The sequence below is a fragment of the Bos indicus x Bos taurus genome, chromosome 13 (assembly GCF_003369695.1).
Source record: "Bos indicus x Bos taurus breed Angus x Brahman F1 hybrid chromosome 13, Bos_hybrid_MaternalHap_v2.0, whole genome shotgun sequence".
Classification (NCBI taxonomy): domain Eukaryota; kingdom Metazoa; phylum Chordata; class Mammalia; order Artiodactyla; family Bovidae; genus Bos; species Bos indicus x Bos taurus.
The window spans coordinates 37,162,445-37,180,122 of NC_040088.1; the positions used below are offsets into that span (position 1 = coordinate 37,162,445).

The following is a 17,678-nucleotide window of genomic DNA, read 5'->3' on the forward strand; positions in this document are numbered from 1 at the left end:
TGTTTTAAATTCATATTGTGGCTGTGATCAACAATAACAAGGATTGAGGATTAAGATACATTATGACACAGATGAATCTCTAGAACATCATGTTGTGCAAAAATCCAGGTGTAAAAGACAAGGTTCCTTGCGATCCCAGAAAAGGCACAGCCCCCCTTGGCAACGGGTCATGCAGAGGTCACACACTGGTCACACTAGGGCCAGGGAGGCTGGCTGGGAGGGTGGGGTCTTTCCGGGAGGATGAAACCTCCCACGTGTAGTCAGAGACATGTGTTACACGGGTGTGCATTTGCCCCTGGACTGTGACACACACACTTTGTTGCATTTCTCTGTGTGCAAATTATATCTCAATTATTTAAAAATAATAAAAGATACAAAATGTGACTGGACAAGAAACTAAACGACAAGAAGTGAGCATCAGAGCACGATTTACTACGACGAGAAGTGAGCATCAGAGCACAATTTACTCTAGGAAGGAGAAACCCGAGGTGACAGATATTAAAGTGAACTGTATGTGCAGTCAGGCCTCCTAGTCAGGGCCTGGGGTTTTCGCTTTCTCTTTTGCTTACTTTGTAGATTTGGAAGCTCAAATTCATTTAAAGGGCTTTAAGAAGACAAGGCCAAAGACAAGGCCCTTTGGGGCTGTCCTCGGACACATGAACCCAGAGGCAGAACGAGCCCGTGTGAGTGGATGGTTAGGAGCGTCAGGCCCTGTCAATGCCCTGCAGCCATGGAGCCTCAGTTTACCCGTGAGGACTGAGGAGTCGTGCAAAGGTCCAAGGGTTCGGACCGTGCTGTTGTGAACTCCGTGTTTGCTTTCACAGACTGTTTTGTTTATCAACAGTTTATGAAACAATTTTTATCAATTAAGATGAAAATTTAGGAAAAACCCTTTGGGGCAGGAGTCCATGTCAGTTACTTGGAAAATCTACCCATGTGAAATAACATGTTTGCTGGAACAAACATGTTACTTTTTGTTTTTGCTAAAAACCATAATTGCTAAAATGCCTGCAGATTTGATCTTTTCCTCTGCCTCCTGAGAAGCACTAAATAGTTCACAGGTTATTTTTAAAAATGAGATCAGTTCGGCACTTGGTCCTGCCCTATTTCAGCCATTTGGAGTGAGGTTTTGTGCTCTGTCCTTGGTGTCCGTGGGCCACACGCGGCCACGTCCGCACAGCTCGGTGACAGCTGGAAGCGTCAGAGCGTGGTCAGCACCTTCGGGCTACAAACCCAGCTCTTTCTGTGCTCCCTCCTTGTGTTTCCTCTTCCCCAGACGTGCTCTGACAGACGGCCCCCAGGCCTGACCCACTTTCCTTCCTGCCGTGGCTGCTCCCCCAGCACAGGTGTGTCGCGAACTTTGGATGCTTCTATCCAAACAGAGACGAGGACAAGCCTGAGCAGGCGGGCTGCCCAGGAAGCCAGAGAACAATTAACCTCCGTGCAGGCAGTAGGGGGGAGGCAAGATGCTCTCTCGCTGATTTTCAGGAACATGAATTTTAAGGGACTGTGTTCAAGCTGCCATCTCTGAGCTGGGAGTTCAGGCAGAGAAAGATTCTGGGCCTGTGACACGAGAGGGTCTGCTTCTCACCAGCCGGGCTCAGCTGGTAATGCCCAGGGGATAAGATCATGAGTTTGGTCTTGAAACTCGTAGCCAGCCTGTCTGTTCCTCATTCACTGTATCGGCTGAACAGTGTCCTCCCCAAATTCATGTAAGTCCTGACCTCCAGGACTCAGAATGTGACCACATTGGAAGATGGGCCTGTAAGATGTGATGAAGGTACAGTGAGGCTGCGAGGGTGGGTTGTGATCCCCTGTGACCGGGACGAAGAGATGAGGACAGACGCTCATGGAGGAACGACTGCGTGAGGACACAGGGAGAAGGCAGTGTCCACGTGCCCCGGGCAGAGGCCTCGGGAGGATGGGCCTGCCCACACCTGACCTCCAGCCACCGGGGCACACTACTATATTCACTCAGCAGAGCTTTATCAAATGCAAGTTAGCTGCTCCCAGAATCAATACTTTCACACACTGATGCCAAGAAGGAACAGTGTGAGGAGCCTGTCCTGTCCAGGGGGCCCAAAGAGGTGGGGGGAACCGCATCTCACTGGAGGTGGCCTGACCACTCAATTATACCCCTACCTCTTTAGGGTCGGCCCCAGAGCCACGTGTTCTTGTGCTGAAACGTGAGTCTGGGCTGGGTCAGAGGGGTGGGGGCCAGGCTGGCTGAGGGCCCCTGTGCAGAGGCTCTGGGCAGTTCTGGAACTTGGCATCTAGGTTGGGTGGACCCCCCCACTGTGGGCCTGGAGCCTTGGTTCTGAACTGGGGGCCCAGGGGGCCCGAGGGCAGCAAACATAAAGTTCTGGATGGTGAGTGGGGGGAAGGAAAAGAGGGGGAAGGGGAGAGGGGTAGGGGGAGAAGGAGGGCAGGAGAGAAAGAGCTCATCCAAGACACTCTGAGGCCCGGACACAGGTCCCCAGTGTGCCCGCACTCGCTTGCCCCCCACATGTCATCAGGTCCAACTACACCTGGATTATTTTGGGAACTGGGGGAGGGGCGCCTGAAACCACACCAGCTTCCCCCAGATATTGCTCTGCACGTCACATAAACAGTGGGTTCAAAGGACTGACATGTGACTGACGGGGACTCTTTGCAAGAAAGTGCATCTAAATAAGAAAAAGAAATCCTCATCTAAAGGAGTGTGGTCACACTGTACTCAGACCTGTGCAGAGTCTAAGGTGGGTGTTCACACTGCACTCAGGCCTGTGCGGAGTCTGAGATGTGTGTTCACACCGCCCTCAGGCCTGTGCAGAGTCTAAGGTGGGTGTTCACACTGCGCTCAGGCCTGTGCGGAGTCTGAGATGTGTGTTCACACCGCCCTCAGGCCTGTGCAGCGTCTAAGGTGTGTGTTCACACTGCGCTCAGGCCTGTGTGGAGTCTGAGGTGTGTATTCACACTGCACTCAGGCCTGTGTGGCATCTGAGGTGTGTGTTCGCACCGCCCCCAGGCCTGTGTGGAGTCTGCATTCTCCTCCTGATGCTCTGTTGTGATCGGCACACAGGCCGGTGTAGACACCACTCTGGTGATGGAGGAGGCAGAGGTTGTCCAGCGAGATTACCCTGTCTGTTGTGTGTCACAGCCCAGCACCGCCCAGGTTTGGAGGCAGGCCTGAACACAGGAGTAAGAGACACGAGCAGAAAAGGGGGCGAGTGTTGGGACAGATGGGCTGTGGGCACACGCCTCTGGGCACTCTCGGGCAGGGTCTGGATGGGGTGGCCCCGGCACTGACAAGGCCTGGGGGCCTGGGCTGCCTGATGGGCGGCTCCTGGCTCCTTTGGAGCATGAGGCCATTTATAGAACGACACACTGCTTGTGAAATATTAGTTTCTTATTACTTCTAGTGAGCAGCAGACTGGGTGGAAAGCAGTGTGGTAGATGGATTTTCTATAAGATGGGCCACGTGTGTGTTCTCTATTAGATGCCATGAAAATCAATCTGCAACCTGGTTCAGGCTGGTAAAATTAGATCTAAAACTATTTAATTCTGTTTCAAGAGTGTCTTCCCATCTGATGCCTGGCCTGCGGACACACAGTGATAAAACACCCTGAGTTATTGGCGGCTGCGTGCTCGTCTGTCTGGGGAGATGCACCTGGTGTTACAACGGCCGGAGACCGGGACACAGTGCAAGTCCCCCATCCCTGTGAGGCTCCTTTTAATGCTATTATTTTGCATTCAGCCCAGTTTGGTAATAAGATGTGGCAAATGGATGTTTTTAATTTGCCTGAGGACCTGTTTCTGTGTGTTTGGAGTCAAGCCCCACGATACAGAGTAACTGTTTGGGGCGGGGTGTTCGGAGCTGGAGCGACACTCAAACACAGGGATGGGGCGTGGATTCAAACCACTGCTTTTTCAGTAGGAAGCTTCTCTCTTTGGGGGCTCTTGTAAGAACTGCAGAATCGAGGGTTTCCATGGTTGCCTCATCAGGCACTAGCCTTGCCGACAAACACCTCTTGTGGCTCCTGCTGGCAGGAGAGTCCATGTTACTCTGAGCTGAGACCAAGGCCCTCCCAGGGCTCTGAGTGTCACCCGTGGAGTGTCAGCAGCGCTGGCCTCAGGCCCGCACCCTCCTTCTCGGCTCCTTGGCTCCTGTGGAGCTCCCTTCCCAGTGGTGCTGGTTGGAGACAAGCGAGGGGCAGTGCCACAGCCCCAGCTGCCTGTGTGCCTGGGGTCTGGTTGCCCTTGGGACTCAGAGAGGACTGGGCACCATGCACCTTCTGGAGCTCGGAGGCCGAGGGCACCCCGGATGAGGTGCCTTCCTGCTGACCGGCTCCTGCTTCTCTGTACCTTCCTTATGACAAGCTCCTACATTGCATTTAATTAAAATGTAAATGTATTGTTTCAACACGAGGACGAACAGGAGGCAAACCCTTTCTTTGAACCAAGCAAGTTCAAGGACACCCCTGGATCATGGCTGTGTGGACACTGTAGCTCATGGTCACCGTGTCTGGGATCTGAGAGTTTGCGTGCCAGGCGCCTGACCAAGGAGCTTCCCTGGGGCCAGCCAGCTCCTGGGGACACGTCTCTGAGTGTGTGGGCCCTTCTTCTGCGATGCGCTCGGGAGTGATGATGGGCTATGTGTCTGGTCCCCAGGCAGCAAGCTGACAGCCTACCCTTGAGTCTCGAGATGACCAATAATGCCACAAAGACAGAGCCACCCCCTGCCCCCGCGGGCTGTCACTACACTGCTGGCATGCATCAGAGTGGCAAGGACAGAGCCAGGCCAAGGCACTGGGATGCACGACTCCACTCTGGTCACCCGTGCGCCTGGTGAAAACATGTCATCTCATGACTTAGTGATCCACTCTCTAGCTGCCTCAGTGTGGGCTTCGGGGCAGCATCGAGAGCTGTGAGCTGCCCAGGACCTGGAGTCTGCCCCACTTGCCGAGACAGAATTGGCTGATTAAGGAAAATCCAGGGACCTAAAGGATGCTGACCAGACCCCCAGAGACTAAGTGATGGACAGTGGGTCTGAAATCCCCAAATCTGAGCTGGAAAGAAATATATTAGGACTATCTCTTTCATCCCCAAGGAAGCAGTAGGTTAAGCCCTGGAGCAGATCCTTTCTACTGGTTCTTCTCATTAAAATTGTTCAAAAACTTGTAACTTGCTGAACCCTACCTCTCTTTTTGCCCACATTAAGCTAAATCTCAGGTGGAAGCTTCCTATATACAAGTCCTGGCATTAAAGCTGAGTGGGGCTGCAGAGCCCCTGACCTGCCTCCTCCGTCCCCAGGGAGCCCTCCTACCTGCTCCCGGCAGGTCCTCAGAGATCCTGGGTATAGCACCAGTTGATTGAGGACAGCCCCCCACCTCCTCCCTGGCCCAGGGCCTGTAACAGGCTTGATGCTGCTTATTTGGGTGTTACTGGTATCGACTATGTCTCAAGAAGAAAGAGTTAAACATCAATTTTCTGTATCACCTCAACTAACACTCGGGGCAGTCGTTAGTTGCTAGTATTGCCTCCTTCTCATCAATAAGAAAACCGAGGCATGGAAGGATTACATGATTTGCTCACACTCAGGCTCTGACTCACGGCTTCTGCAGAGCAACCATGTCCGCAGAGCCCTCAGCCCACAGACCCTGCGAATTGTGAGTTCTGGGGAAATGCAAGGGCTGTTCCCAGGGCTGTGAAAGTGCCTGCATACAGTAAGTGTCACCTGTATGCTCAACAGAATCAATTCTGCAGCAACAGCTATTGTTTTTCTGCTTTGTCAGAAACACAACATTGTAAATCCACTATGCGTCAATAAAAAAGTCATGGCCAATGATGGGGACCAGGTCACCAGAGTGGACCCTGGGTGGAGAAAAGATGGGTTCAGTACCACCTGGGACTTGCCTTCAGAAAAGCAGAAGAGCAGAGTCTGTTACTTCATTGCTGCTAGTGCCATTTCTCTATGTAAATTCTCTAAAACTTCTGTTTAGAACAACTTTTTCCTGGAACTGACTTGGAAACACGACAGAAGTAGAGACTCCAGCAGGGCTGACGCCTTTGTTTCTACTTTGTCCTGATTGAGTCACCAGGAATTTTGAGGAGGGCTCTTGTTTCTGAGAAATTTTCAAGGACTCCATGCAGATGTTTGGGGTGAAGGCAACAATTGAGTTGCAGATGCCTGGTTGAGCGCCCTTCTCTCAGCGAGCCCAGTGCCTCCCGTGAGCTGGGATACTGGGGTGGGGGGCAGCCCTCCGTGGGGGTCAGGCCTAGGGCAGCCCTCGGGTCTTCAAGCAAAGTTGCAAAACATCCTCAAGAGCTGGGCTTGTCTGCTGCCGCCTGGACCACGCAAGTGTGTTGAGAAGGGAGATGGGAAACATTCGCTGGAAGGAGAGTTTGCTGAACAAAGGAATGTAAAATATCTGTGTGCAAATCTAAGCCAACTTGAGTTTAGCTCTGTGGGTTTGGGACTCTGTTCCTGCTTCACAATTGCTCTTTTCTCTTTAGAGCTATTATATCTATAAATTCAAAACTATCCAGAACAGCAGAACGTACTTCTTCTGAGCCCATGCACAAAGACCGCAGAAGGCCTGCTACCCGAGTCAATGCGGGGAGACCTGATGGTAGTGACCTGTGCACGCATCCTGGAAGGGTCTGGAGGCTCTGGTGTGGGGCAGTGTTGGTGTGCCCAGCTCCAGCTCTGGGCAGGTCCACTGGTCCCTAGGAGATGTGGGAGTAGCTCTTGGTCCCACTGTGGAGCCATGCCCCACCTCAACCCCTGCGAGCCGGTCACCCTCTGTGCCCCCATTTTCTCCCCTTGCTACAGAAGGAGCAGCTTCCCACGAGTTATCATGAGCATCTCCATGGCAACCCCATCCAGGTGCAGGCCTCTTGGGGACACTGATAGTCCCTCCCCCCCCCACGCCTGTCCCGGTTCTCCCCACTTGGGACCCACCCACAGACAGCGGGGACCAGAGCCTACAGGAGGGCGGCTGGGCCCTGGGGCCAAGGACTCTGGGCCTGGATGGGAGGATGAGTGGATGGTAGGTGGGCAGAATTATGGATGGAAGGGCCCATACGTGGAGAGTATGGGGATGAGAGATGGGCAGACACTTCACCTCATCAGAGCTGGAGAGTACAGTTGGGAATATCGAGACACCAACCGAGAATGAAAGCACTCTTTCTGTGCGTGAGGCTGCGATGTCACAAAATGATTGTTTGGTTCGGTTTTCCTTAACCATTTCATCAAATTGGTTTTGTGTAAATAATCTGCTTCAATTGAGTGGATTAGCTGTTTATTAAAATTAAAAATAGTGATTCAGTTTCTGGAAAGGATAAAACTAGACGAGGAAAAGTTATTTGCTTGATTGAGTCGATGTATGTCTTATACTCCTTTTGTAAGTGTAACGACATAGCCCTGGAAGAAACAGATTCTCCCTTAACACTGGATTTGGGGCAAATAACAAGGTTAAGGAGATGGGCATGTGGACAGCACTGGTTTCAAGAAAAACAAGAAGGAAGCAGGGGGTTGCATACACACACAAAAATGCAAAGCGACACATTTGGCTACTGTGTCTGGGAAGCTACGCTTGATTTTGTATATGATTTAAATGCATCGATAGAATCTGGTGAATGGAGATGGACTCTCACTATAATATACTTAAGCAGTGAAGAGAAAATCAGTGTGGGAGGTCTGTCTGGGCTCCCAAAGTGGGCTGGGTTCTAGGGGAGCCAGGAGCCACCCCTCGAAGGGAATAGGGAGTCTGGAGGCTGGGTCATGGTGTGCAATGGTGCTGTGCACTCCACGGTTTTGTTAACTTCCATTACAGCCCCTCCAAGCAGTTTTCGTCAGATAACCGGCGAGTTCCACGTCCAGGGCTACCGCTCGGACGACCTGCCGAAGCAGGAGTCTCCTCTCTCACCGCTGGATCTACATGTCGAGTACGCACTCGTTAGCTTTTGCACAACATTGCTGTGCTCGCTTTAAGACTCTTCAGATTAAAGATGCATCAAAGTGATTCAGTTCTCTAAGTTGTGGGCCAGAAATCAGTGTCTCTCTGGACATTATCCCAGAGTCAAATGTAGCACAAATCGCTTTTAAAAATTAATAATTCACAAAATCTATGGGCTAAGCCTGGTCTGGCTTGAGAAGATAAGTAGAATAAATATTGTAAAGTCAATTTTTAAATAATCTGTGGCATGGAATTTAAGCACAAGAGAAAACATTTAGCAATTAGGCAGGAACATTCGCTATATGATGAAATGTGAATAATAATATTTAAAAGCCGTGCACCCTGCTCGCCAGCAGGAAACCCCTTCTGCAGCTCTAACCTGGTGCACACAACTTGTGCCATTTCTCTGTTTCATGAGTCCTGCCTGGAGATGTTCCTGTTTGATCAGTTACTTTTATAAGTGCTTTTACATCGACAGCTCTGTGTAAGGCTGACGAGAAGTGGCAGAGACAGATGTTTGATGAGGTAGTGTCAGACCAGTGCAGTCACGGGAAATAACATAATTAGATCCGTCACTAGCTGGTAACCAGTGCGGGCGTATTTATCTAATTATCAAGACTGCTCATTGACATCCGAGGAGGTTTCATCATAAGAGGTTTACATGATTTAGAGTTCAGGCTGATCTCCCGACTCTATCTACAAAACAGAAGCTGGCCTCTGGGTTACATCTTTTTACGATGAAGAATAAAACCCCCAATGGCTGATGGCAGGCCCTCATCATCCAGAAAGAGGATCAACTGAAAAGGCAGAGGACCCGGAGCAGCGAGAGGGGAGTGCAGTGTCCTCGGACTCGGGACCCCGGCTACAGAGGGTGGAGGACCACATCCAGGACTGTGACTCACGCCCAGGACAAACCAGAACACGGTCCCGAGGCATGGGTGCTGAGGCTTCCTCCCTTCCTTCCCGGGAGCCTGCATTGCCCGTCTACCCTGAGTGGGTCAGTGCAGAGGAGACTGAGAGGGCAGTCTTGGCATCTGAGTCCCCGGGTCCTTGCTCTCTGCTCTGCTGTGTTCTGTGTCCCCCCTCCCTCTGTGCAGGGGAACCACTCAAGGCCCCACACCTTCCACCTCCAGTCAAAGTGCTAGCAAGAGTCAAGGCCAACGACAACAAACACACAGATAGAAGTTCAGCGTCACTCACTATTCGAGAAACGCAAGTCAAAACTACAATGAGGTCCCACCTCACACTGCTCAGAATGGCCTTCATCAACAAGTCTACCAACAATAAATGCTGGAGAGGGTGTGGGGAAAAGGCAACCCTCCTACACTGTTGGTGGGAATGTAAATTTGTACAGACGCTATGGAAAAGTGTATGGAGGTTCCTCAGAAAACTAAAATGACAATTACTATCAATGATAACTCTTGGGCATGCATCTGGAGAAAACTCTAATTCAATAAGGCACGGGCACCCCTATGTTCACTGCAGCACTGTTTACAAAAGCCAAGATACGGAAGCAGCCTTAATGTACATTGACAGATGGATAAATGGATAAAGAAGATGTGGTGTGTGTATATATATATATAATGAAATATTGCTCAGCCATAAAAAAGAATGAAATAATGCCACTTGGAGCAATGTGGATGGACCTAGAGATTGTCATACTGAGTGAAGTAAATCAGACAAACAGAAATACCATATGACATATCTTATACGTGGAATCTAAAATATGACATGAACATATTTATGAAATAGAAACAGACTCAGACATAGAGAACAGATTTGAGGTTCCCCAGTCCCAAGGGGGCGGAGAAGGCAATGGCACCCCACTCCAGTACTCTTGCCTGGAAAATCCCATGGCTGCAGTCCATGGGGTCGCCATGAGTCGGACACGACGGAGCGACTTCACTTTCACTTTTCACTTTCATGCATTGGAGAAGGAAATGGCAACCCACTCCAGTGTTCTTGCCTGGAGAATCCCAGGGACAGGGGAGCCTGGTGGGCTGCCGTCTATGGGGTCGCACAGAGTTGGACACGACTGAAGTGACTTAGTAGCAGCAGAAGCAGTCCCAAGGGGGACTGGGGAAGGGAGGCAAGGATGGAGAGTTTGGAATTAGCAGATGCGAATTATAAGATTTAGAACATATAAACTATAAGGTCTTATGTGCAGGGAACCACACCGAGTCTCCTATGATGAACCACAATGGAGAAGACTATGAAGAAGGTTACACATATGTGTAACTGAATCACTTGTTGACCAGCAGAAGCTAACGCAACATTGTAAATCAACTATGCTTCAATAAAAAAAAAGTCAAGGCCAATGATGGTGGCCAGGTCACTAGGGTGGAGAAAGAATGGGTTCAGGTACCACCTGGGACCTGCCTTGATCTAATCCAGACAAAAGGAACCTTCTGCACTCAGGTGGAGTCAGAGATTTTGCTGCAGACAGTATCTGAGTCCTCTAAATTCATACGTGGAAACCTGACTCCCAGTGTGGTGGTGTCAGGAGGGGGCCTCATCTCATGGGAGGTGATGAGGTCGTGAGGGCGGAACCCCTAGGATGGGATCTGTGTCTTTGTAACGAGATCCCGAGAGCCCCTGCCCCTCCTGCATGTGAGGACCCAGCGAGAAGATGCAGTCTGTGAACCAGGAAGTGGGCCTTCACCAGACACAGTGGTGCTTTGATCTTGGACCCACAGCCTCCAGAGTTGTGGGGAAGGACTCCTGCTGGGGTCCTTTGTTATAGCAGCTTGAACAGACCAACTAGTCTCACGGTCAAGAACAGCACATGCCTATGCTCACGGGTTCTGCAGTCCTTGCCTACTGTGTGAATTTGCACAGGGTGCTGGTTTCCAGGCCAGGGGGCCTGCTATGACTTAGGGATCTGAACTCCAGCTATGCTCAACATAACTAAAATAATGGCACTCAAGTGACCCCAGTTTTAACTTCAGGGTTGTTACCCAATGATGTCAAGCAAGCCAATGGATTTTTCTGGGTAAAAGTTGGCTACTTCTAAAAGCTGCGGGAGTCTGGGGGCCTCAGGGGTTATGTGGGGTTGGAACAGTCTTCACAAGGGTCCTTTGATTACAGAATCTTATCCATGTATTGAAAAAAAAATTCATTGACAACTTCAGGCCAGACGTGATTCTACATCCTGGGGGTGCAGCAGTGAACTCACTCATCCCTGCAGGGGTCCTGTGACGAGTGAAGACACATGGCCCCTTGGAGCAGGACAACGACACCCACCCTGCTGGTCTCTGTTGGTGACAAGCCCCACAGCTTGCCCATCTGGAGCCACGGGTAGAATGAGGCTGTCTGCTTGTCCTGCAGAGCCCGGGGCATGGGCTGCCCAACTTCCACAGCCAGTGATGGTGCCTGGACCAGCCCCTTCTCTGCCCAGCATCCTGGACCCCCATCCCCACCCTCCACCCCCTGCAGGGCTCCACCCTGGCTCCAGCTCGCCTCTCAAGCCACACCCCTGCCTCTTCCCCCAAGCAAGAGGCCCCGGGACACAGGGAGCCTCCCGGCCTCGGGCTACTGCTCACGCCGCTCTTTGCCTCCCCACCTGAATTTGCTGCTGCTTACTTTCCCCCACTCATCTGAGTCCCACTCAGTCCTCAAGGCTGATTTCTATTCCTGAGTCCTCTCTAGGACCTGCATGAGCTCCTAGAAACCTCCCTGTCCTCCTCTCTCCTGAAACACTCGTGATCTCAAGCCTCACCAGCCTCATCAGAGGATGCTGTGTGCCAGCCGGGCTTTCACAGTGTTCCCCATCCACAAGGGGATGCTCAGCTTTTCTGGGGGTGGGGCATCAATTCCTCTTTCACACAGTTCTTCATACCCAGTGGGTTCTAGATACACAGTCAGTCCTCAAAGACCGTTGACTTGTCACTGAGAAGCGGGGGAGAATATTAAAATGTTTTCATGGGACTTAGGAGTAAGTGGAGTCCAGGGTTATCGCCCAACTACCCACTAGTCTAGTGGACACTCTGTCCATGGACAAGAATACATGCTGTGCATCCCACGTGGGTCTATGTTGAAGCCGTGGTTCCAAATCTCACGGAGGCAGATTGCTTACTCTGCAGACTCTTCCTGGTGTGTACGGACTTGTGATAAAACTTCATATTCTCGTGGTGGTGACAGGATTGGGGGGAGGTCACAAATGACTTTCATGTGCCCCTGGAGAGCTTGATCACTGGTTGGCCTAATTTCCCTGGATCATCTCCTAGGAAAGTTTCAGCCATAGCTGTGAGGCCAGCTCCCCAAATTGTCCATTCAGTGCACACGTAAACTCAGCACTTTGTGTCTCCAAACAGTGCACCAGGAGACAGAAGAGAGAAAGAGAGAGAGGGAGGAGATAAATAAAGAATAGAAGGCACAGATGGGCCTGGACAGTTTCTCATTGCTTGTTCCATATGATAGAACTCAACACATCTGGTCGGCTACGAAAAGCATCTTTGCACTAATTTGTTTGTCAGTATCCATTGAGAGGACGATCTGTCATCCTGTCGTATTCTGGTTGCCCCGAGATGTCTGAAGACAAGGCTAGCCACAAATTGGAACAGTGGCCACCAGGGAGCAAGCGGTGGAAACCACCAGCTGTTCTAAGTAACATCAACTGTGATATTTTTGAAGCTGAAATTTCAGCCTCACTTCTCCAAAGGCATTTAGCAGCTGCAGGAAAAAAAAGCTCGTCACTGTAACAGGGGAATGAGTCTATTTCTCCTCATGTCCTGGTGTGTGTGTATTTGTATGTGTGTGTGTGTGTGCGCATGTGTGTGTATATCTGTATCAGAGGAATGAGTCTATTTCTCCTCATGTCCTGGTGTGTGTATATGTACATATGTGCATGTGTGCACGTGTGCGCAAGTGCCTGCATGCTAACCTTCATTACTGGCTGGAAAAACAATAGAATGAGGTGGTAAGAATTCAAAGAGAATGCGACCTCTGTTGTGCTCCTTGGAATCCAAGTCTTTCTGGTCCAAGGAAACACAGACCATGGTTGTCTAATTTGTCTTGATTTGCAGGAACAGGAATTGAGATTTCATTGTGTTGCCTCATTTGATTTCGTGATGGTGTCATCTGGCCACGGCACCCCGTCTTCTGTCCTCACCACACCTCATTCCCCACCTGCTCTGCAGGACATATGATGCTAAATGGCATTCATTTGTTTAAATTTCTGTCTCCCTGAGTAAGTTTTAATCTTCTTCGGAGACTATGCTTTGCCCTGGAACACCACAGACGCTCAACAAACATCACTTGGGTTGAACTAATTTAAATTCCTGTCTTTTAACAAGGCAGGAAGTGTGCTGACACATTGTACCTAACGGACTGCTGGTCAGCGTCCCCAAGGTTTGTTGTACTTTGCTGTCCTGTCCCGGTTCAACAGGCCTTCATGGAGAACTGCAGTGCAGTAGGTACTACATTCAGGCTCCTTGGGGTCTCATCAAGGACGATTGGGGTGTCTAAGGCAGAGGTCCTTCCTTTGCTCCTCTCCTGAGGTCTCCTGGGCTGCCCCCCGAGAGCTGGCTCTGCTCTGGACTGGGTGACCCGTCCACACCCTCCTTGTCTTTCTCCATTTGTCAGCAGGTTGATGTACAACCCGACTGACACGATGCCCGTGGCATGTAGCGCACGTGCTGGAACAGACTCACAAACTCTGACTCAGCCAGAATCAGAGCCCCCCAACTGCGCATCCATCACCGAGTAAGGTGTTCAGAGAGGAAGGAGAGGAGGGTTCAATGTGGGCTGTGTGGTATGGTGAACTCCGTGGGGTGGCGCGGTTGGAGAGGCCGGATGAGCTCCAAGCTCCTCCCTTTGCTTGGGCTGGTCCCGTGAGCTGTGCTGTGTTCGTCAGGGGCTGTGCTTATATTTTATATTTGCTAAGAAGTGACAAAGCCAAACTAATACAGAGAATGGGAGTCAAGGTCTGACGTGCAGAGAAGCCTGTGGTTTAGCTGATGGTGGTATTCAGGCTTCCGGGTCAGAAGCCGTATGGCACATGGGTCACTGCACGGATAGCCAGTCTCCAGGCGCAGGAGCCCTCAGTGAGGGCTTTACTGACATGGCTATTTCATTGAAGTTTTTTCTCAGGATCCTGTAGATTTCAGGACTACATTACTTTGTTTCTACATGCCCTCAGTGTAACACCTGATGCCTCTGGGGGATGCTTAGCTATTAACTGAATGAATGAATTAAAGCTTGGGAAGAGAGAAAAAACCATTAGATTGACTTATGTACATTATGACCTACTCAAATTGCTGGAGAATACAAAAACTGACTTTGCTTAATTAACTTGCATAAACGTACTGAACACAGTCAGCCCCTCCAGCTTCTCAGAGCAACAGTCAACAGAGGTAAGAATAAAGCTCCCTAATTCTCCAAATTTTTACGAAATATGGTTGGTCGTACTTTTTCACGAAGTCTTAGCTGATTACTCTGATCTTTACGTTTGCACTTTTGCTAAGGACGTTTTTTCCTTAGTGCATTTTGATCTAGGGTGCTGACTTACTTTTCCAAACAGAAAGTCCTAAATCACGAAGTCCCAAGTCTCTAGTGGAGGTTGAGATTGCAGTCTGTCTCTTCTGTCTGACAGCAAACCTTGCTGTCTGGCTCGTGGTGTAGGTTTAAGAAATATTTGCTCAGAAGGGAAGGGAAAGGTCCCAAGGATTGTCTTCTCTTTTATCTTCCTATGTTATTGATTATCATCCTTCCTGAGTCAGTTGTCCTGGGGCAGGAGGGGCTGGGCTGACTGCATGGACCCCCAAGGGTGAGGCAGATGTCAGGCTCACCTTGTACACCGGAGCCTAGCACAGCAGGGGACCCTCCATTCTTGAAGAATGAATAAACGGCTAAGCGAATGTCCCATTTTAAAGGTGGTTTCAGGTATGGATGAAGCTGCTGCTGCTGCTGCTAAGTCGCTTCAGTCGTGTCCGAAACTGTGTGACCCCAGGGACGGCAGCCCACGAGGTTCCCCTGTCCCTAGGATTCTCCAGGCAAGAACACTGGAGTGGGTTGCCATTTCCTTCTCCAATGCATGAAAGTGAAAAGTGAAAAGTGAAAGTGAAGTCGCTCAGTCGTGTCCGACTCTTAGCAACCCCACGGACTGCAGCCTACCAGGCTCCTCCATGGGATTTTCCAGGCAAGAGTACTGGAGTGGGGTGCCATTGCCTTCTCCTGGATGAAGCTGGCTGATACGAAAAAAGCCCTTTGTTTTCTAACTCAGTCCAACTTTAAAAACGTAGTCTTTTATTTGCCATCTGGTCCCTAATGAATTCAAGTTGACATTTAAACCCTGAGGTAAGGGCTTCCCTAGTGGCTCAGCGGTAAAGAATCCGCCTGCCAACGCAGAAGACACGGGTTTGATCACTGATCCAGGAAGATTCCACATGCTGCTGAGCGACTAAGCCCTTATGCCACAACTACTGAACCTGAGCCCAAGTGCTGCAATGACTGAAGCCCACACGCCCTTGAGCCCGGGCTCTGCAACAACAGAAGCCGCCACAAGGAGAAGCTTGTGCCCCACAGCGAGAGAGTGGCCCCAGCTGGTCACAACTGGAGAACAGCCCTTGCAGCAATGAAGAAGCAGCACAGCCAAAAGCAAATAAAATAAATACGTAAAATAAAATAAAAAAAAACAACCCTGAGGCAAGCTTTGAGAAAGGCAATTATCATAATCCAAGAGGGAGGAAAATGAAGAGAGAATAAGGGAAGAAGTTGTGAGAGAGGAAGGGGAGCATCGGAAAAGAGAACCAAGGTCACCACCATCACAACTGTTCCTGAACTGAGTCAAATTCAGGAGTGTGAGTCAAATTAAGACAGATGCATCTCACGTGTCCCTCAGACTGTTTTGCGTAGCGGGTAATGCAGGGCGTTAAAAGACCTATTCTTATTGTTTAATGAGCCTGACTGGAGGCCATATGTGTGATGGATTTTTAAATGATTTGAGGGGAAGAGGGAAAGGCAGCAAACAGTGCATCCAGGGAGGTGGATTAAGCACTCGGATCACCGGCTGCATCTGGGTCGTTTCACATTCTTACAACCGCCTTGTACAACTGCGCCTGCGTCACAGACGTGGCGCCTGAGTCTTGCCACCTAGTTCACAGGACAGACACCAGTGGACGAGGCCCTGACTAGCTGTGCCCGGCTGCTGTCTCGACGTCTTCCCCAGGACCGTGAGTTAGTGTCAGAACAGCTGCCTCTTTCACTGATGAGGGGTGAGGGGAGGCAAGTTTCCAGGAGAAGAAGAGAGAAGATAGAAATACCATCCCGCAGAGAAGTTCCTCTCCCATATCATTCATAATAGGAGATTCAGTAAGATGTGTGCTGCTGCTGCTGCTGCTAAGTTGCTTCAGTCGTGTCCAACTCTGCGACCCCATAGACGGAAGCTCACCAGGCTCCCCCGTCCCTGGGATTCTCCAGGCAAGAACACTGGAGTGGGTTGCCATTTCCTTCTCCAATGCATGAAAGTGAAAAGTGAAAGTGAAGTCGCTCAGCCGTATCGACTCTTAGCGACCCCATGAACTGCAGCCTACCAGGCTCTGCCGTCCATGGGATTTTCCAGGCAAGAGTACTGGAGTGGAGTGCCATTGCCTTCTCCGAGTAAGATGTGTAATCATCTTTAAAAAGAAAATTGTTTCACAGGAAGCCTTGTAGAAAAGCCACTTGAGATGGGACAAGCCTTTAATGACCACTGGCACCCCCTCAACCTGCGTCTTATTAACCAAACAAACATCGGTGGAGGAGAATGCATGATTTGCAAACTCCAGGGCATCTCCTGTAATGTAACATTTTGTAAGAGAGACTACTTTCACATGGCTGTCTTTGTGTGTGTGCGTGTGTGTGTGTGTACATGTGTGTGCATGTGTATGTGTGTATGGAATAAATAAACTTATTCATGCATAGCAGCTCCTCAGAAAACACTCACTGTTACCAACTGTCTATTCATTTTCTAGAATTTTCAATATGAAGAATCATCATGAGGGAAACCTACAATTTCCTATCAGCTATCATTTTTTAATTTCTTTTGTAATTAGCCTGGATCACTTTTTGTTGTAAAGAAACTCTTTACTGATTTTTGGTGAACATGTTAATTTCTTGTACTTAAAAGCTCGTAATATTGGTGGTTTAAAAGGCAATTATGCTTGGCTTTTCATTCAAAAGCTTCTTTGATATTACAAAATAATGATAGGTGACAGTGTGATAGGATTGGAATTGGGTTAGTCTTCATGTAATGCTTTTTAGTGTTATAAACACTTTCATAATAATAAAAAAAGCATTTACATTGTGAACACTAAATTTTTGTTTCCTAAAAATTTCCACCTTCCAAAGCTTTTAGGGAACAGGACGCTAAAGCATGTTAATGTGCTCAGATGAGTCTGAGTTTTCCTTGGGGAGAAGCTACCTGAACTGCCATTTAAAGTTTTACATTTCTGCTCTAAATGAATGATTTCGTTTAAGTAAAAGGTCTTATTTTCTATGATGAAAATTCATCTGCTTCATATAACTCTGGAGCATCTTGATTTATTACTGCCTATATTTTCTTCCAAGGAGAATATTCTTCCAGAGACATTATGCAAGAATCCTTATATTTCTTACTCTTTGGCATTTTCTATTAATCTCATCATATCTGTGTTCAGGCTTTTTGGATACAAAATTAGAAATATATAGTAGCTACATATTTGGATAAATACAGTTGTGGGAATTCATACCCTGCTCAGCTGAATGAGCCTGCCTAGAGTG

General features: G+C 49.4%; 1 protein-coding gene across 1 annotated transcript in view; it reads right to left on the bottom strand.

Annotated features, from left to right (window-relative positions):
• Window positions 1–17,678, bottom strand: part of ADARB2 (adenosine deaminase, RNA specific B2 (inactive)) — a 240,215-nt gene that overhangs the window by 71,087 nt on the left and 151,450 nt on the right.